This window comes from Nerophis ophidion, linkage group LG16 (assembly GCF_033978795.1).
Source record: "Nerophis ophidion isolate RoL-2023_Sa linkage group LG16, RoL_Noph_v1.0, whole genome shotgun sequence".
Lineage (NCBI taxonomy): Eukaryota > Metazoa > Chordata > Actinopteri > Syngnathiformes > Syngnathidae > Nerophis > Nerophis ophidion.
Genome location: NC_084626.1, coordinates 19,284,515 through 19,309,121, shown reverse-complemented (window position 1 = coordinate 19,309,121; position 24,607 = coordinate 19,284,515). Strand labels below are relative to the sequence as shown.

Below are 24,607 nucleotides of genomic sequence, written 5' to 3'. Positions count from 1 at the left end.
ACCAGGACGAAAACCACACTGTTCCTCCTGAATCCGAGGTTGGACTATCCGACGTAGCCTCCTCTCCAGTACACCTAAATAAACCTTACCGGGAAGGCTGAGGAGTGTGATCCCACGATAGTTGGAACACACCCTCCGGTCCCCCTTCTTAAAGAGAGGAACCACCACCCCGGTCTGCCAATCCAGAGGTACCGCCCCCGATGTCCACGCGATGCTGCAAAGTCTTGTCAACCAAGACAGCCCCACAGCATAGAGCCTTAAGGAACTCCGGGCGGATCTCATCCACCCCCAGGGCCTTGCCACCGAGGAGCTTTTTAACTACCTCAGCGACCTCAGCCCCAGAAATAGGAGAGTCCACCACAGATTCCCCAGGCACTGCTTCCTCATAGGAAGACGTGTTGGTGGGATTGAGGAGGTCTTCGAAGTATTCCTTCCACCTATCCACAACATCCGCAGTCGAGGTCAGCAGAACACCATCCGCACCATACACGGTGTTGATAGTGCACTGCTTCCCCTTCCTGAGGCGGCGGACGGTGGTCCAGAATCGCTTCGAAGCCGTCCGGAAGTCGTTTTCCATGGCTTCCCCGAACTCTTCCCATGTCCGAGTTTTTGCCTCCGCGACCGCTGAAGCTGCACACCGCTTGGCCTGTTGGTACCTGTCCACTGCCTCCGGAGTCCTATGAGCCAAAAGGACCCGATAGGACTCCTTCTTCAGCTTGACGGCATCCCTCACTGCTGGTGTCCACCAAGGGGTTTTAGGATTGCCGCCCCGACAGGCACCAACTACCTTGCGGCCACAGCTCCAATCTGCCGCCTCGACAATAGAGTTATTTATTTTCATGACTATTTACATTGTAGATTGTCAATGAAGGCATCAAAACTATGAATGAATATATGTGGAGTTATGTACTTAACAAAAAAAAGTGAAATAACTGAAAACATGTTTTATATTCTCGTTACTTCAAAATAGCCACCCTTTGCTCTGATTACTATTGTGCAAACTCTTGGCATTCTCTCGATGAGCTTCAAGAGTTTTCACTTCACAAGTGTTATAGTTTTGATGCCTTCAGTGACAATCTCCAATGTAAATAGTCATGAAAATAAAGAAAACCCGTTGAAATGAGAAGGTGTGTCCAAACTTCTGTCCTGTACTGTACTTACAAACAGATATTACATTAACATATCTCCTATTAAAATAACTAGTGCCTTATCAAAAACAGCAGACCAAAAAGAATTAACTGAATTTACAGCCTTTAAAGTCCTCAAGCAGATATAAAATTGCATCGCTGAATAGGCGATATGTCCAACATTTTTATGTCTGACCATCCAAATATGTTGACAAGCACATGGGGGGAGGGTTTTCTTTCACTGTCGTCTGTCATTGCAGAGCAATCCCTTCCATTTTCTTAGCCGATTGTGCGTTACCGTGTCAGTTCAAATGTGCAAAATACAAATCCAGTGACAGTGGCTTCCAAGCAGCTTCAGTCTTGATAAATCACATTTTGAGAGCTAAATGATTATATATGCATCCCTTCCTTCCGGTATTATGGACATTTTTATAATCAGCATATATTCTACATATACATGAAGACAAACACGCAAAATGGATTGTGCTCACTGCTCATTCTCCAGATAACTCCCAGATATTTTCATAGTTTATCGCAGGGGTCACCAACCTTTTTGAAACCAAGAGCTACTTCTTGGGTACTGATTAATGCGAATGGCTACCAGTTTGATACACACTTAAATAAATTGCCAGAAATAGCCAATTTGCTCAATTTACCTTTAATAAATAAATTTTATATATTAAAAAAATGGGTATTTCTGTCTGTCATTCCGTTGTACATTTTTTTTCCTTTTACAGAATGTTTTTTGTTGACAATAAATGATGAAAAAAACACTTAATTGAACGGTTTAAAAGAGGAGAAAACAGGAAAAAAATGAAAATTAAATTTTTAAACATAGTTTATCGTTAATTTCGACTCTTTAAAACTCAAAATTCAACCGAAAAAAAAGAAGAGAAAAACAAGCTAATTAAAAATTTTTGAAAACATTAAAAAAATAAGTTATGGAACATCATTAGTAATTTTTCCCGATTAAGATTAATTTTAGAATTTTGATGACATGTTTTAAAAAGGTTAAAATCCAATCTGCACTTTGGATTGTCCAAAGACAAATCAATGTTTCTTCTAGATTTTCCAGAACAAAAATTTTAAAAGAAATTCAAAAGACTTTGAAATAAGATTTAAATTTGATTCTACAGATGTTCTAGATCTGCCAGAATAATTTTTTAAATTTTAATCATAACACGTTTGTAGAAATATTTCATAAATATTCTTTGTCGAAAAAACAGAAGCTAAAATGAAGAATTAAATTAGAATTGATTTATTATTCATTAAAATAAATAAAAAATAATTTACTTGAACATTCATTTAAATTGTTAGGAAAGAAGAGGAAGGAATTTAAAAGGTAAAAAGGTATATGTGTTTAAAAATCCTAAAATAATGTTTAAGGTTGTATTTTTTCTCTAAAATTGTCTTTCTGAAAGTTATAAAGGGCAAAGTAAAAAAAATAAATGAATTTATTTAAACAAGTGGAGACCAAGTCTTTAAAATATTTTCTTGGATTTCCAAATTCTATTTGAGTTTTGGCTCTCTTAGAATTAAAAATATCGAGCAAAGCGAGACCAGCTTGCTAGTAAATAAATAAAATTTTAAAAAAATAGAGGCAGCTCACTGGTAAGTGCTGCTATTTGAGCTATTTTTAGAACAGGCCAGCGGGCTACTCATCTGGTCCTTGCGGGCTACTCATCTGGTCCTTACGGGCTACCTGGTGCCCGCGGGCACCGCGTTGGTGACCCCTGGTCTATCGACATCCCAACAGAAGTTACAAATCTCCTGGATTGTGTGGTTTTTGTGCGGGTATAAAATACTGTAGCTTTTGCTTGGATACTGAAAGAATGACCAGAAGGTAGTCGATCAAAAAACACTTTCATAAAACAAACAATGAAACAACATTTCCAACACTCCCTTGTCTGCAAAACGCTCATCCAGTCACCAGTTCAATGACTTCAATGAACAACAGGTATTCTTACTAGTGCACACTTCCTTGAGCAAACCCAAAGAGAATCTTGTAGCATTCCCTTCTTTAGGCTGACATTGAAAGGTTGTTCCGTGGAGTTTCGGGAAGTGTGGGTTGGTTTCCCTAAAATATGTAAAGGACACTGATCTCCAGTTTGGCCCCAATTGAGACGTGGTTGAATTGTGGTTGATTGATGAGCCTTTTGTGTATTGCTGCACCATGTTGAGGCCAACATGTCTGTGGCTTTGTATCAATGTGTGCTTAAATTTATTTGACAGTTTTTTTTGTTTGTTTTTTGGGCGGTGGGGGAAAAAGAACAATTGATTTGTATTGTACAGTATTTCAGTTAAATGCCCATCAAAAGATTTCAATAAACACATTTATTTTTTATTTTTCATAAATTGTACGAGAAATCTTCGAGAAGAGTTAAATAAAAAAAATATGTTCACATAAAATTTTGTTCAAGGCGGGAAAAAGCGACCACAAATGATTGGCGAATGAATAATAGATAACAAATGTGTGTGAGTGTGTGTCTTCCAGTCCTGGTTTGGGCATGGCTCCATCTGCCTTGAGGTTACCGTGGTGATTGAAGTCATTAGCCATTGGCTGGTGTGCCTTGCAGCCTTACATCCAACACGTACAGTTGTGTCATTATTCCAGGACCAAATTCAATTTAGTCAAACAGGATGTTTCCGTCTTGTCCACTTCCTTCCTCACACTAAAGACATTATGTCTGCCATGAAAGGACATTTTGTCCATTATGACATGAATGTTTTTGTCACACAAGCTTCTGTTTTCCACTGTTCGTTTCATTCATATGAGGCGCCTGAGGGTCATACTGTAAGGTTTTCACATTCTGGAATCACTAGTTGAACATCCTAGTCTGAGGATCCTGACTATTCTCGACTAGTAAGTGTCCAGGCACGCTTGAGCAAGGCGTGGAACCTTGTCTTCCTTTTTATTCTTTCTCCTTCTTTTTCATTGTCCTTTTTCTTCTTTGTCCTTTCTTTCTTTTTCCTTCCTATATGTCCTTCTTCTTTGTTCTTCTTCTTTTTCTACTGCTTTCTCCTCCTTTCTTCTTCTTTTATCTCTTTCTTTTTCTTATTCTTCTTTCACCTTCTTCCTTCTGTTTCTTCTTCTTTCTTCCTCTTCTTCCACTTTCTTTTTTCTTCTTTCTCCTAGTTTTTCTTCATTATTCTTCTCCAACTTTCATGTACTTTCCTTTTTCTTTTTACGCCTTGTTTTTTTTCTCTTTCTTTTTTTGTTTTCCTTTTTCTTCGTTGTCCTTTCTTCTTTCTTCCTTCGAATATGTCTTTCTTCTTTGTTCTTCTCTTTCTTTTTCTTATTCTTCTTTCACCTTCTTGTTTATGCTTCTTCTTCTTGCTTGCTTTTCCATCTATTTTCTTCTCCTTCTTCTTCCACCTTCTTTTTCTTCGTTCTCCTTATTTTTCATCCATATCCTTCTCCAACTTTCATTTATTTTCCTTTCTCTTTCAATTATTATCATTTATTGTTCTTTTTCTCATTCTCTTTCTTTCTTTTATTTCTTATTTTTATTTTTATTATTATTGCTAAGTTTCATATTAATGCGCTGCTCCTTAACCACAATTTTTCGTGCGGCGTGGCTCAGAAGCTAGAGCAGCTGTCCAGAAACTTGAAGGCTCCATATACGAATCCAGCTTACGCCAGCCTAGTCACTGCCGTTGTGTCCTTGGGCAAGACACTTCACACACCTTTCCTCGGGGCAGCTCACACTGGTGTTTGAATGTGAATGAACGTTTGGTGGTGGTCAGCGCAAATTGGCAGCCTACTCGGTGTAAGTCTGCCCCAGGGCAGCTGTGGCTACAAATGTAGCTTACCACCAACGATGTGTGAATGTGGACTTAATGAAAGATGGGTTTTCAGTTCTCACTGTAAAGTGCTTAGTGTCTACAAAAGCGCCATAAAATATAGGATCCATTATTATTATATGTATTTCAAGTGAGTCCCTCACTTTCCACTAGCCACACTCACCATTTAGGATGTTTTGAGCACATTTTCCAGGTATTGACAAAGTACTGCATTTTAACGTACTTCTCGTGTAATGCACTTCCGCACTCAAAAGATTGAGTGGAAGTTTACGTACACAAGTGTAATGCACTTGAGTGAATTTGTCAAAGAAAGAGAACGAGGTAAAACTTACATATCATTGTGTTCTGCAGTTACATGTAAGTGTTACGGTTCAAACACCTGCCACCTCTCCCTCCGCTCTGCGCTCTGCTGAGCACGCCTCGGGACACGCTCCTGGGCGCCTTCAATCATCCTGCAATCAACACACCTGACAATGATGAAAATCCTGCCTTCATAAGCCAGAGCGTCCTGCGTTCCAATGGCAGAACGTAGCTAATTGTACCTGTACAGTAAATCTTACACGCCTCTCGCTTCCTTGCCCATGTGCTTCCTCGCTCTTTGTTTCCCCTCTGTTGTGCTCATTGTGTCTTGTCCTGTGACGTCATCCAGCAGTCCTTCGTCATCCCCCTGGTTTTGAGCTGTGTGTCTCGTCTCCCTAGATCCCCTCTGGACTCTCTGCTGCCTTCCTGGATCTCGACCTCACGCCTGCCCTTGGACTATGACGCCTCGCTCCAGCCCCTGACCTCCTGCCTGTCCCTGGACCTACAAGTCTGCCTTGCCCTTTCTGGACTCCCGCAGCGATCTCAACATGCACCTTCAACACCACCTGGTAACAATCCTCTCAAATAATCGCCACACATATGTACACATACACCGTATACATTTGGGTTAATCACAAACTTCATGTATATATATTTCAATAAACACGCTGCAAGCCAACAACGTCCCTGCGTCCGTGCCGTTTTTTTCTCCCACTGTAACAGTACAATTGTGAAAAGATGTGATGTATAATCTTTTGATAAGTAATGACACTGCAAAAGAGGGATTGGAATATTACAACAAATCACAATTCGATTTCGTTCAAATTCTTGGGTGATGATTCAATTCATACGATTCTTGTAAGGCTGCACGGTTAGTGGAAATTAAATCTACAAGAAGGTTTTAATTAGTGCGCTAAATAGCCGCAAGAGTCTGAGTTTGACATGTTTGCCAATCAGAATTGTTGAGCCTTGCGTTCGTTTGTTTCTTGTTTCAAACAGGAAGAACGACACCTTACTTTGTGCATCGCTCTCAGCACCTGAGCGCGGTTATTTAAGAGTGGAATTAACTGAACAGAGTGACCCCTCTTTTCAGTCATTCACAATATTTGTCTCGGTGCAGACTAGAGTTGGGTGTCGCCGCCAACACACACACAGTACAGACAGCCTCGCGACTCTCCAGTGAAAAGTGCCGCAAACTAATGCAAGTTAGGCGGAAAAACATAGAATTATAAAGTCAAATATTCCTTTGTGGTAATATTACAGCTTCAAATCGATATAGACGATGTGAACACAGACGTGTAAGCAAAGATGTGATCACGTGATAGCAATAAACAAAAAGACAACGTCCGATTACATTTTTTCACCTTGGAAAAAAAGTACACTTTAAGATGTTCAATATCTATTTAGGCTAAATTATTGCTAACAGAAATTAGTCAATGTTATGTTTGTTTATTTATTTAGGATAACAAACGTGTTTACCCTCCAATTACAATAAAATGGTAAACAATGCTGTAGTAATGAGGAGTAAAAGTGTATATCCTTTTAAATGGTTACCTGTATTATTATTATGGTTACACTGTATAATAAAGACTATATAGTTTTCATCGAATATTTCTTCAGTTTGAGAACATAATGTAGACCAGGGGTCACCAACCTTTTTGAAACCAAGAGCTACTTCTTGGGTATTGATTAATGCGAAGGGCTACCAGTTTTATACACACTTAAATAAATTGCCAGAAATAGCCAATTTGCTCAATTTACCTTTAATATATATATGTGTATACATATATATATATATATATATATATATATATATATATATATATATATATATATATATATATATATATATATATATATATGTAGGTGTGGGAAAAATCACAAGACTACTTCATCTCTACAGAACTGTTTCATGAGGGGTTCCATCAATCATCAGGAGATTTTAATGGAAGCATTCACATACAATGGTTTATATAGGGCACAGAGTGGGTGGGTACAGGCAGGCGTAGGGTGTGGTGATTGGCTCATGTGTTACCTAGGAGGTGTTTCCGTCTGTGGCGGCATGTTGAAATGATTTCACTGCGCTTGTTGAGAGATGACAGGTTTGGATGATATATAATAAACAGTTTCTCTTTTAAGCATAGGTTGCAATCAAGACATATATAGAGGATGTCGTAGTGGTTTGTGCAGCCCTTTGAGACACTAGTGATTTAGGGCTATATAAGTAAACATTGATATATATATATATATATATATATATATATATATATATATATATATATATATATATATATATATATATATATATAAATAAATGGGTCTTTCTGTCTGTCATTCCGTCGTAAATTTTTTTACCTTTTACGGAAGGTTTTTTGTAGAGAATAAATGATGAAAAAAACACTTAATTGAATGGTTTAAAAGAGGAGAAAACAGGAAAAAAATGTAAATTAAAAAGTAAAAATTAAATTAATAGTTTATCTTCAATTTCAAGTCTTTAAAATTCCAAATTCAACCGAGAAAAAAAAAAAAACAGAAAAATTAGCTAATTCGAATCTTTAAAAAAAATAAATAAATAAAAAGAATTTATGGAAAATCATTAGTAATTTTTCCTGATTAAGATTAATTTTAGAATTTTGATGGAATGTTTTAAATAGGTTAAAATCCAATCTGCACTTTGTTAGAATATATAACAAATTGGACCAATCTATATTTCTAACAAATACAAATCATTATTTCTTCTAGATTTTCCAGAACAAAAATTAAAAAGAAATTTAAAAATACTTTGAAATAAGATTTAAATTTGATTTTAAAGATTTTCTAGATTTGCCAGAATATTTTTTTTTAATTTTAATCATAACAAGTTTGAATACATTTTTCACAAATATTCTTCGTCGAAAAAACAGAAGCTAAAATGAAGAATTAAATTAAAATGTATTTATAATTCTTTACAATAAAAAAAAGAAAAGTACTTGAACATTGATTTAAATTGTCCGGAAAGAAGAGGAAGGAATTTAAAAGGTAAAAAGGTATACGGTATGTGTTTAAAAATCCGAAAATCATTTTTAAAGTTTTATTTTTTCTCTAAAATTGTCTTTCTAAAAACTTATAAGAAGTAAACTAAAAAAATAAATGAATGTATTTAAACAAGTGAAGACCAAGTCTTTAAAATATTTTCTTGGATTTTCAAATTCTATTTGAGTTTTGTCCCTCTTAGAATTTGTCACAATTTGGCTTGGACATGGATTGCTTCTTCGACGCAGATGAGAATCAGCACAACCGAGGCGTGGACGTGAGTATATGTTTTAATTATATTATATATACAAAACAGGGAAAACAAAAACACTTGCTCAATGGCATGAAAGACAATTTAACTATAAACTTAAACAGCTCGATGGCAAGACTAAAGACATGAAACAAAAGAGTGCACTGTGGCATAAATACAAAACTTACGTGGATCAAAATGAACAGCGTAGCAAGCCATGAAGCAGATAAACGAGGGCGTGAAGAAGGTGCAGCATAGGTAGCGTGTGTGCGTGTGTGAAGATCCCAGAAAGCAGACAATAAAAAGTGTGACTTAAGTAGCTGTGATGATTAGTGAAAACAGGTGAGGCTGAGAACGGGGACGTGACATGACAGGTTTGAAAAGTAATGAGTTGGCATGGAGACGAAAACAAAACAAGAAATGCCAAGATAGAACCTAAATGTCCAAAAAACTAAACATAACCTGACCAAAACCAAAACATAAACTTACAGGCGTGACAGAATTAAAAATGTCGAGTAAAGCGAGTGCAGCTTGCTAGTAAATAAATAAAATTTAAAAAATAGAGGCAGCTCACTGGTAAGTGCTGCTATTTCAGCTATTTTTAGAACAGGCCAGCGGGCGACACATTTGGTCCTTACGGGATACCTGGTGCCCGTGGGCACCGAGTTGGTGACCCTTGATGTAGACAAAAAGTCAAAGTCTGTTTGCATAAAGACAAAAATGTTTTTAAGTAAATTATGGCATATTGTTTTAATATGTGGCACCTTGAGACAATAGCCACCTCTGACCTGGAAGTGTATCCTTACCCTGTGTTTCAATGTAGACTATTGCCACATTTTTTTTAACAGTAAACCTTGCTTGTCTCACCATCAGCCGCTGTTAGACTAGGGCTATTGTAGTGATTCACACCTGAGTCATCATACATGAATCATATCTTAAATGGACGTCTGAAAGTAAATAATGTGATAAAGAACATTTTACACAAATCATAGATATCTGTTTAGGACACTATGCTTGTAGGCTGAAATTGGCGGTCGTACTTGATAAAGTCTCTGCTTTTTGCAGATGATGTGGTCCTTCTGGCTTCATCTGACCATGATTTTCATGGCTTCACCATAGTTATGGAGTACAAAACTAGATGTTGAGTAATCGCTCGACATACATCGCGGACGACAACTAGTAATAGTCTGCTTTGTTAATCCAAATGTATTCACTGTTTTTCGTAGTCTGTCGTTGTCTCCCCTTCGACAAATGGACAAAGTATTTCACTAAGTAAACTGACCTGGACATTCGAAAGTTCTCTTGCCGTTCAGCTGGCACAACACACTCGGTGACAAACATATCCCACCAGGCTGCCAACCGTCTATGTTGCCGTCTGAGATATGTTGTATCCGAAATAGATGCAACCACGCGTTTGCTTCTCTTAAGGCAGTGGTTCTCAAATGTTACTTGAAGGTATGCCAAGGGGGACATGAGATTTTTAAAAAATATTCTAAAAACAGCAACAATTCAAAAATAATTCATAAATATATTTATTGAATAATACTTCAACAAAATATGAATGTAAGTTCATAAACTGTGAAAAGAAATGCAACAATGCAGTATTCAGTGTTGACAGCTAGATTTTTTGTGGACATGTCCCATAAATATTGATGTTAAAGATTTCTTTTTTGTGAAGAAATGTTTAGAATTAAGTTCATGAATCCAGATGGATCTCTATTACAATCCCCAAAGAGTGCACTTTAAGTTGATGATTACTTCTGTGTGTAGAAATCTTTATTTATAATTGAATCACTTTTTTATTTTTCAATTTTTTAAGTTTTTAGTTATTTTTATATATTATTTTTCCAAATAGTTCAAGAAAGACCACTACAAATGAGCAATATTTTGCACTGTTATACAATGTAATAAATCAGAAACTGATGACATAGTGCTGTATTTTACTTCTTTATCTCTTTTTTTCAACCAAAAATGCTTTGCTCTGATTAGGGGGTACTTGAATTTAAAAAAATGTTCACAGGGGGTACATCACTGAAAAAAGGTTGAGAACCACTGTCTTAAGGTATTCACGTGTGATTTCCATACGGGTGTGTCTGCATGACACACCTTCATATTTCTGGCGTCACTTCCTCTCCGAGCTCAGTTTGTAAACAATCAATGAGTCCATAAAAAGCGAAGAGCCGGAGAATCACGAATTACACAGCACACTTACCCGTGTTAAAAATTGTCCGAAGAGGGGGACCTTAAACGCTGATTTAGTGTAGCTGAAACGAGGCTTAGGCTAAATAATTATTTGTTTAAGCTGTTATCCGGCTTAGTGTAGACATAGCCTAAAAGTAACATTTCTTTCATCACTCGTTATTTTTTGCAGTTTTATGATTTTTTTTGTATAAAATATAAAAATCGCAAATCCAATCGCAATCGCAATTTTGGAGAGGACAATCACAATTAAGTTTTTTTCTCTAAATTGTGCAGCCCTGGATTTTTTTAAAACAAATCAATTCTCGCGATATATTATTTAGTACAATAATACTGAATATGAATACTACATAATAATACTGCATGTGAATACTACATAATAATACTGCCTGTGAATACTGCCCAAATATAAGAGAGTTAACAGTTCCATGGTGTTACGTGTAGGTTATCACTGCTTGCTTATCTTTAATATCATGTCTTGCTGAAGCAGACGGTTGTATCCTCAAACCTTTCAGGCACTGACAGACGCTCTGGCACAAATGTAGGTTAAGTGCTTGGCTCATGGGCATCCCGTCTGTAGACACACGTCTCTCCTCGCTCTTCAAACATTTCCAAATCAGTCCACAGTTCACCCAACAAGTTTGTCTGCCTCGCCAGAAATGTGAAAAATGGATTGAACATGCTTGTATTTACATGTGTATTGATGAAGACACTAAGCCACAAGTGAATCTCATGATTGCCCCAAGTGAATCTCATGATTGTGTTGTGCTTTTATGTATGTACGTGTTTCTATTACAAGCATACACGTGTGCTACATCCTCCATTATACCATAAACATTTCAGCACAAGCGCCTACCAACACAAACATAGCTTTTTTATTCCAATACATCATACATGATAGTAGACTTGCTGTATTATCAGTGTTATCGTTACGGCAATATAAGTTACTCCGTGATTATTACACTTCCTTACCTATCAGAACACTCAGCAAAGGGTCAATAAACTCATTTCAAAAGATCAAGCGTATCGTTTGCGTAAACCGCGACCCCTCTTGTACAGGACATGTGGTCACTTTAACAACCAACAGCTTCATGACTGATCCACAATACGCTGACTTCAGCAATAACACAAACAACGTTTGCAAAGCCCTGAAAGCAGATCAAATTTGTGTGTGCTTTTCAAAACAATATAAATTTGAGATGTCAAACCATTTTTTTTTTTTTAATCAGATTAATTTCACTGCAATTAACCAAAATTAATCGCAGTAAATCACTTGCTTGCGTTATTTGAATTAATTTAAGAAAAGACCCCAATGTTTGGACTGAAATGCATTTTTATTGCCAGGATGTCAAACAGAGAGATGTTTCAAATGTTCTTCTTTGACCGTGCTCCATTTATCTTGCAAACAGATTTACCTGAAGTAGCATCTGGGTCACTCATCTTTGCACTGACGTATTCATTGGCCTGATCACTGACCGTATAACAACCCAGGCCGCCTTTGGGTTAACATCCACAGTTAGGGTAAAAGAGCATGTGCGCTCAAAATAAATTAGGTGATTAATCTGGATTAATACATGATTAATGCGTTCAATTTTTTGGGAGTAATCAAATGAGTTAAAGCGTATTTATGTTTTCACATGAGTTTATTGACACTTTTGAATTCTGACTAATTACTTTCCATCCATCTCCAGGTCACGGGGGCAGCAGCCTAAACAGAGAAACCCAGATTTCCCTCTTCCCAGCCCCTTTGTCCAGCTCCTCCCAGTGGATCCTGAGGCGTTCCCAGGCCAGCTGAGAGACAGAGTTCTCCAACATAACCTGGTTCTTCCCCGTGGCCTCATACCAGGTAGGCGTACGGTTGGCATCCTGACCAGATGCCCGAACCACCTAATCTGGCTCCCCTCAATCTGGAGGAGCAGCGACTTTACTCTGACCTCCTCCCGAATGAGAGAGCTTCTCACCCTATCTGTAAGGGATAGCCCTACCACCTGTCAGAGGAGACTAATTTCGGCCGCTTGTACTTTGTGATTTTATCCTTTTGGTCCTAACCCAAAGCTCATGACCATAGGTGAAAATGAGAACGTGGATCGTCCAGTAAATTGAGAGCTTTTCTGTCCGGCTCAGCTCCTTTTTCACCACGATTGATTGATACATCGTCCAAACAATGCAAACGCAGCACCGATCTGCCTGTCGAGCTCACGATCCACTCTTCCCTCACTCATGAACAAAATTCCGAGATACTTGAACTCCTCCACTTGGTGCAAGATCTCCTCCCCGAACTGGAGATGGCACTCCACCCTTTTCCGAGGGGGAACAATGGACTTGGACTTTGAGGTGCTGATCGCACTCAACCGATTCAGTGAGAGCTGAAGATCATGGTCAGATGAAGCCAGAAGGACCACATCATCTGCAAAAAGCAGAGACCTTATCCTTCAGCCACCAAACCCGATCCCCTCAACACCCTAACTGCGCCTAGAAATTCTGTCCATGAAAGTAATGAACAGAACCGGTGACAAAGAGCATCCCTGGTGGAGTCCAACCTCCACTGGAAACACGTCCGACTTACTACCGGCAATGCGGACCAGCTCTGACACTGATCACACACACAGGGACCGGACTGCCACTATCAGGCACCAAACAACAGATAAATTACTTGCTTGCATATTTGAAATCAACTTGAAAAAAGACCTTGTTATTTTACCACAGATTGGGTGATTACTCTGCATTGATACATGATTAATGCAAAAAAAAATGTTTGTGATTAATTGCATGAGTTCGAGTCTCACCATTTTTACTTTTTTAAATCAGGTTAATCACACTTTTGAATTGTGATTAATTACAATTAATTGTGATTATTTACTTGCTTGCAAAATAAATGACCTTAAAAAACACACCGATACTTTGACATGAATTGGGTGATTAATCTGCATTAGAAATGATTATTGTGAATACTTTTTGATAAATAATGAGATAAGTTAAAGTGTCAAATCCTTAATTTTTAAAATCAGATTAAACACACTTTTCAACTGTGATTAGTTCTGATTAATTGTGGTAAATTACTTGCTTGATAATCTAGATCAATCAAATATGCGTAAAATATATATATATATATATATATATATATATATATATATATATATATATATATATATATATATATATATGGTAACACTTGAGTATGGGGGACATATTCACCATTAATTAGTTTCTTATTAACATGAAAATTAGTAACATAATGGCTCTTAATTAGTCATTATTAAGTACTTATTAATGCCTTATTCTGCATGGTCTTATTATACAATCAGTAAGCCATTAACTAAATGTCTTACTTCAATAACCTCAGAATTATTGCTTATTAGTAACCCTAACCCTAACCCTTATATGTTCCCCTAGTGTCCAAATAACTCTAAATTAAGTATTTGTTACTTTAATAAGCAACTAATTAATGGTGAATATGTTCCCCATACTAAAGTGTTACACACACATATATACACAATACATGTTATATAAATATATATACATATATATATATATATATATATATATATACATATATATATGTGTGTATAATACCGGTACTGTAAATCAAGCAGAGTGTACATGCATTATAGACACCAATAACTAATAAACAAATCAAATTAAAAGAAGAAGGAATATCAATATTATTGTATGTAAAAATCAATGCTTTTCCAATCATAAGCGACAGACAGCTAATTGGACTGGAACATTGTGTGTGTGTTTGTGTGTGTGTGTGTGTGTGCGTTTGTGTGTCTGTGTTTGTTTGTCCAATTTATCATCATTCAAACAGCCTCGAAATTCATAAAAATTGTAGAAAGCTTAAAATGGATTTGTGTACATTGACCAACAAAAATGAATTTAAAGTATCTGTGCTAAAAAACACTATAAATATATCAAGAATAATATGTTCAAAGCGCCAAAAATCATTGGTTATGATACAAAACAATTATATTGGTGTGAAGCACAGTTAAGACACACACACACTCAGTATTACCTCTCAATGCAAGTCTTGAGGTTGGCAGACAGACGCGTAATTCCAATCCTATCAATCCTTCAGCATCCAAAACAAGCGACAACAGTCTGACAACAACAACAAAGAGTAGCAGCTGTCAATCATTGACAGCATCAATGGCTGCAGGCTAGACGTGTAAAATTTAGACTCGCTTCCTATTTGCTATCCATGGCGTTCATTGATCGTCAGCCCAACAATCTGTCTGTTCCTCTCGTCCTTTCTCTGAGCGCTCACTGCCTCTCAGGATGTGTGCTCTCCTCTCACACTCTCCATCTGTCACCGCCCCCTCACCTTGACCCCTCCCACCTCATGAATTATGCATGAGCCTCTGCTTCACACTTTTATACACTTTTGTTATTATCATTTTCTTTTTTTTTTGCAGGAATCTGCCTTCTTTCTAGTCCTTGACAAAAAAAAAAAAGAAAATTTACAAAAGTAAAATTAATAAGTAAATGAGAAGTGACTGACATGTCATCTGCAGACGTCTCACAGGCAGAGCAGGGAGTCCTCAATAAAAATGGGAAAGGTCATCTGCATAAAAATACATCCATCCATCCATTTTCTACCGCTTATTCCCTTTTGCGGTCACGGGGGGCGCTGGCACCTATCTCAGCTACAATCGGGCGGAAGGCGGGGTACACCCTGGACAAGTCGCCACCTCATCGCAGTGCATTAAAATACATTAAAAATATATTTTTTATAATATAATGAATGTATGCTTTATCGTTTGGAAAGTGTGGTGAAATAATAAAAAAGGAACACTTTGTTTTTGTGTGTGATTTGTTATTATGCTGCATGAACATTTTACACATCATGACAACAATGCATTCTTGATGTGATCATGTGACCTAAAAACTTCAACTTCACAGTAGTCATGAAAGTAGTCATGCAAAACACACACAAAAATACACAACTTGTCATGCATGCAATCAGGACAGGCTCACTCAAAAGTCAAACATACTAAGGACACACACAGAGATACAAACACATACTGAAACAAACACACACAGACACACACACAAAACGAAACACACACAGTAACACTCAGACACACACAGGCAGAAACAAACAGACACACAAAGAGACACGCACACAAAGAAACAGACAGAGACACACGTGTAGAAAAAATACACACACCCACAGAAACAAACACACACAGACACACACAGACACACACAGACACACACAGAAACAAATATGCACACACACAGTAAAAACACACACAGTAAAAAAAATACACATACATACGCATGGACACCATGTTTGTGGTACAGCTGGAGGCTATCTGTGATTTCTCATGGATGCAACATGGCTTGAAGGAAGGTCAGTCACGGAAAATTAGGGTGCACCCACACGTGTGTGTGCGTGAGAGTCTGTGTGCCGCGCGCGAATGTGTGTGTGTGTGCAAAAAGGAGCAATCTATGGTCTTTTTCAGCTGACTGTAAAATGAGAATAGTCTTTTTTTTTCCAAGAACATTTTATTGTGTGTAACCTACCTCTCAATTAAACTAATCTGGGATAGGCTCCATCTCAACTGTAACCCTAAACCAGAATGATGTAGAATTAATGAAATCCATCATATCGGGTACCGCCTCGCATAACTCCAAACAATTCCATATATTGATACGGTTGCAGCCACACTTCGCAGGGGAATAAGCACTCAGAGCGGACTCAGCCAAACTGCCTTTAAGTAATGTTACAAGTCTCCATGCCGATAAAACAAAGAGATGGCACTCAATAGTATAGTAAGTTTCCACTTTTCAAATTGTGGTAGCTCAAGGCTAGTTTACATTGGATTTAAAATAGACATGCTACCAATTAGAATTAGTGATTTTACATGGCGAATTTTAACACCTCCAAATGTTGTAATGAAAACTACAGCTAAGACGCACGTCAAACAGCTGGTGTGTAACATGTACAATACTTACAGTATGAAAACTTAGTAAGACTCAACAAGACAAGACTGGCTTATAAGACTACTTCCTGACTACAACGCCACAAAGTAGTCCATACACTACTGCTATCTAACGTCTTGGAATTGCAACTGCATACAAAGTGTGTTCTACAATACAGTAAAGTACAGTACTTGCATTGAAACACGGAAGTGTAAGAAAACAAGATAACTTCACAGCACAATTAAGTGTTCAATTAAAAAATATATATATTTTTTTAAAACATTTATCAACACATTTGAAGACACACACAGAAATTGGTTCCGGTGTCAATTCCCAGATACCAGGAGTTAACACCGTACAGATTAAAATGTGAAAGGTACCATCCCGAGAAGAAGCATGACCTTGTGACCTCAGACAACCCTTTTAGCTTCCCTCAGTCTCCAACAGTCAATAATCCTCAAACTGAGCATACAAATGAGCCTGCATTTAATCATACTTCCTCACAACAAAAGCATGTCCTCATCCACCTTCTGCCTTGCCTTAAGACACACACACACACACACACACACACACTCACACACACACGCACACACACACACACAAACACACACACACACACACACACACACACACACACACAGGTTATCATCTGGAATGGGGACCAAGTTTTTGATCATCACTTGTGGGGACCACACTTTCTACAGGTTATGAAGGCATAAAAAAATGAGTTAAAATGGCCATTGCCCAGTTAGCTCATACACGTATTTAAATCTCTGGATTGATGAAGTAATGTGCTGATCATTCTTACTGGGGACCCTGGGGAAAAAGAGTTAATATGGTTCATGGGGACCAAATTTAAATAATTTTGCATAATTCACACAAATTTGTATGTGACTACTGAGGACCATTTAAAAAAAAAAAAGTTCAAATTAAATATAACATGATCCTCAGAATACACCACTACAGCTGTCCTCTTATAGGAAACTTAGCTTTACTTAGCTTTAGTAAACTATAATTTGGCCTTTATGAGAAACTAAAAAGGATTTTCTAAGCCTCCTCCTGCAGAAAGATCTTGTCATGTGAGCAAAGTGCGAGCAGCTTTTGGAGAAACCATGAACGAAGACAATAGAAGACTATGTTAAAGCAAATCCTGAATCTTCTATGACATTACTGAAAACTGCTATTTAGTAGTAATGAAGTTGTCTGCAACTCCAACTACCATATATAGAAACATATAGAATGGATCTGAATATTGTTTAAAGAGATTTCCCTTTAGGTGACCAGTTTTTTTTGTCCCCATACCGTCAGAGGTCCCCTAAAAGTGACTGTGTAAACAGAGCGATGTCAGCATTAAGTCAGCATTGCCAGAACACACACACACACACACACACACACGCACGCACACACACACACACACACAGACACACACACACACACACACACACACGGACAAATGCCAAGACAACACACACAAATGGTTAAACACATGAAGAATCAAGGGAAAAATGAGGACAACATGATAGCTGGATGATTAATGCCAATGGGTTCCATGTGTTAATTAACTATGCAATGACCCCTACATGCACCGCACACACGCACACACATGCACACACACAATGGTTATGGGTGTTGGGTCAGATTCTACCCTGGGCTTTGGCCACACTAACAGATTTATGCATCACTTACCACAATTTTTAGCCTCAAATCATGCATATAGAATTCTTAAAAAGTCACTAGACTATGAAAAATTAGTTTTGGAGACAGCAAGTTGTTATTACAGTTGTTTCCAATTGCTTACACACACAATTTTAAATGTTCACACAGTTAACAAAGTCTTCACACAGTAAGCAAAACCACAGTGCAAATTTGCCTAATATTTGCTTCACAGTTTTTGCAAACTATTACACACAATGCTTGACACACACCTTCCCATCTAGCACATGTGATGTGGATGAGATACTATGGCCTGATCCAGCTAGACGGGCAGGTGATGATTAGAATCAATAACTGAGGCTTTTGAGTACGGTACGGTAGAGTGGCTGTTGCCTAAATCTGCGCATGTAGCCTATAGTCTATGCCAGGGGTCACCAACCTTTTTGAAACCAAGAGCTACTTACTTCTTGGGTACTGATTACTACCAGTTTGATACACACTTAAATAAATTGCCAGAAACAGCCAATTTGCTCAATTTTCCTTTAACTCTATGTTATCAATAATAAAACTAACTAATTCGAATCTTTTTGAAAAAATGTAAAAAGTAATTCATGGAACATTAGTAATTTTTCCTGATTAAGATAAATTTTAGAATTTGGATGACATGTTTTAAATCTGCACTTTGTTAGAATATATGACAAATTGGACCAAGCCATATTACATGTATACAAAGACTAATAATTATTTCTTCTAGATTTTCCAGAACAAAAATTTTAAAAGAAATTCAAAAGACTTTTAAATAAAAGTTAAATTTGATTCTACAGATTTTCTAGATTTGCCAGAATTAGTTTGAATTGTAATCATAATAAGTTTGAGGAAATATTTCACAAATATTCTTTGTCGAAAAAACAGAAGCTAAAATTAAGAATTAAATCAAAATATATTTATTAATCTTTACAATAAAAAGAATACATTTACTTGAACATTGATTTAAATTGTCAGGAAAGAAGAGGAAGGAATTTAAAAGGTAAAAAGGAATATGTGTTTAAAAATACTAAAATCATTTTTATGGTTGTATTTTTTTCTCTTAAATTGTCTTTCTGAAAGTTATAAGAAGCAAAGTAAAACAAATAAATGAATTTATTTAAACAAGTGAAGACCAAGTTTTTAAAATATTTTCTTGGATTTTCAAATTCTATTAGTTTTGTCTCTCTTAGAATGAAAAATGTCGAGCAAAGCGAGACCAGCTTGCTAGTAAATAAATACAATTTAAAAAAATAGAGGCAGCTCACTGGTAAGTGCTGCTATTTTTAGAACAGGCCAGTGGGCTACTCATCTGGTTCTGACGGGCTACCTGGTGCCCACGTGCACCGCGTTGGTGACCCCTGGTCTATGCTGTCATTTTTATTAATCTCCAGATTTTTTGTACTGCATGTCGCTGTTGACTAATGTTCAGTTCAGTTCAGTTTCAGTTTATTTCGAACATGCATATAGTACAATACATCACACATTTCCAGTTTTTTCATCACAGCACGTCCCAAAAGGAGTAGGAAGAAGCAGCGCTTATTTAATCTTACCCCTTTTCATACTATAGCAATTTCATCCAATTTCCTTGTTCTCTGTAACAGAACAGGGAACACATAAATAATAAACCAGAGTAAGCAAACAAATATTTAATACACAAATAATATTTGTCTCAATAAAAAAAGAAAAAAAGGGTTCCACATTCATCCATCCATCCGTTTTCTACCGCTTATTCCCTTTGGGGTCGCGGGGGGCGCTGGTGCCTATCTCAGCTACACCCTGGACAAGTCACCACCTCATCACAGGGCCAACATAGATAGACAGACAACATTCACACTCACAGTCACACACGAGGGCCAATTTAGGGGTTCATCATAATTCTTGTTCTGGGTACTTTGTGAACACTTGTAGTTTTAATAGTCTCTTAAACTGAATCATATTGGTGCTTTGTTTGATTTATTTGGTTAATCCATTTCCTTTTTAATTCCACATACTGATATGCTAAAGGTTTTAATTTAAGTGTTGTACGAGCAGACACATGTTTTAAATTTGATTTTTCTCTAAGGTTATATTTCTCCTCTTTTGTTAAGAAAAATTGTAGCACATTTTAGGTAGCAGGTTATAGTTTGCTTCATACATAATTTTAGCTATTTGCAAATGCACCAAATTGTTGAATTTCAATAATTGTGATTTAATAAATACAGGGTTTGTATGTTCTCTATATAATCAACATTATGTGTTATTCTAATTTCTCTTTTTTGTAACACAGTTAGTGAATAAAGCGCACTGTGATGTGTTACTCTAGCGGTATAGCTCATTTAGTAGAGCGGCCGTGCCAGCAACTTGAGGGTTCCAGGTTCGATCCCTGCTTCCGCCATCCTAGTCACTAATGTGTCCTTGGGCAAGATACTTTACCCACCTGGTCCCAGTGCCACCCACACTGGTGTAAATGTAACTTAGATAATGGGTTTCACTATGTAAAAGCACTTTGAGTCACTAGAGAAAAGCGCGATATAAATATAATTCACTTCACTTCACTACTTTACTTGACTGGTAAAAATAAATATTTTCAGTTCGCAGGATCATTGTTGAGCAGTTCTTGAAAAGATTACAGGATATCTTACTTTCTCTTTAGGTCCTTACGTATACCAGTAGGCCCACTTCAAAGCAAACAATAAAGATTGCTATGGATTTGCCAATATATTTTGTCTAGTTACAGTAATCATTCATCACATATGCTAAAAATGTCGAGCAAAATGCACCAAACATGTGATTTCTTATAGTAAAATAGGGGTTTTTAAAAATGTGTTTTGTACAATAGTGTCTTACCATTTGAAGTCTGTGTGAGTGAGATGAAAATAAAACTGCATTTTTAAAAAGGCTTGCTTTGGTTTGATGGACGGGCATATGTTTTGACCGAAGTGTGTCGTATTGCAAATCATCTCGCAATTAAGAAAATGAAATTCGGTGTTTAGAAAAGTGTGTATATCTTTTGAAAAAAGACACCCAGTTAGTAAAATTGTGTGTAAGCAAATGGAAAAAACTGTAAAGTAGGGATGCTCCGATCAAATGAATGAGATCAGCCAGTACCAATCTTATGTATTAACAGTAATTTGTTTCAATATATTTATGGTGATTGTTAATGACAATTTACCAATACCAACACAATATTTTAACTAGTTCCTTATTCTCCTTTACTACATACAATTGTTTTATCAAAACAAAGTCGATAGTACACAATAACTAAACAAAACCTAAAACTACAATCTACTACTTTGTGTGCCCTGTCAGGTGTGTAACATGTCACGTGCGTGTATTTGTGTAACATGTCACGTGTGCACAACCTCATAGAAGCAAGAGACAGAAACGTGAGGGAGCAGATGTTCCAGACTGAGAGCCTCACAATAAACAACAAGCAGAGTAATTGACTAACTGTTGCCATGGTTACATTGATGCTAAAACTCTGACCATGCTCAACACACAGAAACACACAAGTGCATCATCACAGCATTCATTCAATCTAAAATCTTTACTTACGGTATGTTTAAATCAAACACTAACAATTGATCAACAGACTACTTCCAAAAGGAAGTTGTCAGAAGGAAGTGGCCACTGAGTTTAAAGTAATAGTTCTCAATCATTTTCAGTAATGCCCCCCATATGAAACATAATTTTTTATCCCCCTCACCCCCCCTCAATTTTCAAGTGATTTTTTTTTTAAATCAGATTATTTACACTCTTAAAATGTGATTATTCATGGTTAATCCCAGGTTATTTTTTGCTTGCATGAATAAAACTTGCTGAAGAAAACATCCCAATATTTGGTAAGTAATGCAATTTAGTAGTCAGAATGTCAAAAATACATTTTTTAAATGTTTTATTGACTTGCTCAAAACTTGGTGACAGTAAGTATAGTACGAATTACAGTTTTTTTCAATTGCTTACACACTAAATTTTTCATGTTCACACAGTTAAAGTCTACACACAGTAAGCAAAACCACTGTGCAGATTTGCCCAATAATAGGCCAGCGGTCTGCAACCTTTACCACTCAAAGAGCAATTTTGACCCATTTCACAAATTAAATAAAACAATGGGAGCCACAAAACTCTTTTGAAATTTAACATGAAATAACACTGTCTAATCCCCCTCTGATCCCCACAATTTCCCTCTCTGACTCCCTTTTTTTTCTCTTTTTATCCCTTCCTGCTCCAGCCCGGCTGCACAAAATGATAATATAAATACATTTGATAAAGTCAAATTTAAATAAGGCAACATGAGAAGTATCCTACACTTCTCTTTTGTAAAGTAAATCTCAACAGCCGATATGGCATCTACATCAACTATATAATTTGCCTGAGAAGCTGGACAGGACAAAACAATAAAAAAATAAAATAAGATAAAAATAAAAAATAAAAAATTAAATAACACTGCATATAAAGTTTTCTTTTTGCTTTGTGCTTTGTATAAACAAACTATAATGGGTTACGTTTATGAAATCAATGAACGACTGCAGAGAAAATGAAATAAAATTTTTGCATGCAACAAAACGTTTTTAACTCCAAAAAAGACGTCGGGTTGAAGGTTAAGTAAAATGTCTATTTAAGTCCTCCTTGTAGTAATGAAAAAACAAAACGCCGAACTTAAATTATCCACTGGCAGAGAAACAAAAATGCCGTCCTTTCTCTCTGTGTCGTCATCCTTTTACTGGCGCCGTGCAGTCAGCTGCCAACCTAAATAGTAAAATGTCTATTTCACTGAACCTTTAAAAAATGTGAATAGATGCAAAATTATAGGAAATTAAAATATTTATCAAACATGGTCAATGTGATCTCTGCTCCTGAACCGCAGCGCACAGCGTCTCCACATCGGGGGTGTATGACGTCACCTTTATCTTCACACAGGATTGTAAACTCTCATCTGAGGCGTGTGCGATGTTTGTTTTTAATAAAGTTAATGTTGGAGAACACCTGCTCACATACATATGTGGATCCAAAGATCGACAGGACTCCAAGTGTATACTTTTTCATGTTCACATAAAAATCGGGGATAGCATTATAAGTTTCGAACACAAGTTTGTCTGGTCTGGGGAGGTTTTCAATATCACACCATTTGTGATTCTGAGCAAGAACGGCCTTCTGGTGTGAAACATCTTCAAGGTGCGCTGTCAGGCTCTTTAACTTGGACACCCACATGTTTTTGTCCTGCGGCCTGTCCCTGGATATGCGCGGCCGTGGGCGTCTCCCGAGGTTTGACAAGCAGGATGACAAGCTGAGTTAGTCGTGACAAGCTGAGCCGCATCAGAGTGATCAAAGAGCCGCATGCGGCTCCGGAGCCGCGGGTTGCTGACCCCTGTAATAGGCATAGACTCTGCTTTACAGTTTGCAGTTTGTTGCGGCAATACTAACTAATTACCTCCGTTGAATCTAAATTTCGTCTGAGTCTGTTTTGAAGGGTGCAGAGCACAACGTTCTACAAGTTTGTAACTATCATCACAATGGCGTGTGACGTGATCACTTCCTGTGCGAAACCAACACTGAGATTATCTTCATTCATTTTTTTGGTAACGCAATCCATCCATTTTTTACCGCTTATTTCCTTTGGGGTCGCGGTGGACGCTGGTGCCTATCTCAGCTACAATCGGGCGGAAGGCGGCGTACACCCTGGACAAGTCGCCACCTCATCGCTGGGCCAACACAGATAGACAGACAACATTCACACTCACATTCACACACTAGGGCCAATTTAGTGTTGCCAATCAACCTATCCCCAGGTGCATGTCTTTGGAAGTGGGAGGAAGCCGGAGTACCCGGAGGGAACCCACGCAGTCACGGGGAGGACATGCAAACAACATCCAACCGGGACTACTCAGGACCTTTGTATTTTGAGGCAGACGCACTAACCCCTCTTCCACCGTGCTGCCTGGTAACGCAATCATTTTCTGTTATTAATCACATGTTAGCATTGACAGGCCAATTTTTTAGTGTGTGTTAAGATAGTTATTTTTCCCAACACTAAGGACCCGTTTACACTAAGCCGGATAAGGTTATCCAGGGTAAATCTCACCTAACCTTATCGGTGTCCACACACAACAATGCCACCGTTTAAGAACCCCTCTCCTCTCCGTCCGCTGGCGAAACGCAACCTAATACGCATGCGCGGAAGATGCGCACGTCATAGTCACCTCCAGTGTTGCTTTGTGTGCAAGTTCTTAAATTTAACTTATCTGAACAATATCCAGTGTTGTGGTATTTCAATTAACTAATCCGGTGTGTTGTGGGGCCCTGTTGCAGTGAATCACAGCTGAGCTGTCAT

The 24,607-nt window shown here is 37.4% G+C and overlaps 2 protein-coding genes across 19 annotated transcripts in view; one reads left to right on the top strand and one right to left on the bottom strand.

The window, feature by feature from the left end:
- Nucleotides 1-24,607, top strand: part of LOC133535094 (calcium/calmodulin-dependent protein kinase type 1D-like) — a 510,841-nt gene that overhangs the window by 277,326 nt on the left and 208,908 nt on the right. The gene's annotated exons all lie outside the window — the stretch shown is intronic.
- The window catches only part of nfasca (neurofascin homolog (chicken) a), a 179,776-nt gene that overhangs the window by 115,061 nt on the left and 40,108 nt on the right, over nucleotides 1-24,607 (bottom strand). For 16 of the 18 annotated variants that reach the window (XR_009802139.1, XR_009802138.1, XR_009802140.1 and 13 more), the window contains exon 1: nucleotides 14,705-14,968. The exons of the other annotated variants lie outside the window; for them this stretch is intronic. The gene's annotated coding sequence lies outside the window, so the exon portion shown is untranslated. Of the gene's footprint in view, nucleotides 1-14,704; nucleotides 14,969-24,607 lie in introns of those variants that run through there. 18 annotated transcript variants of the gene reach the window in all.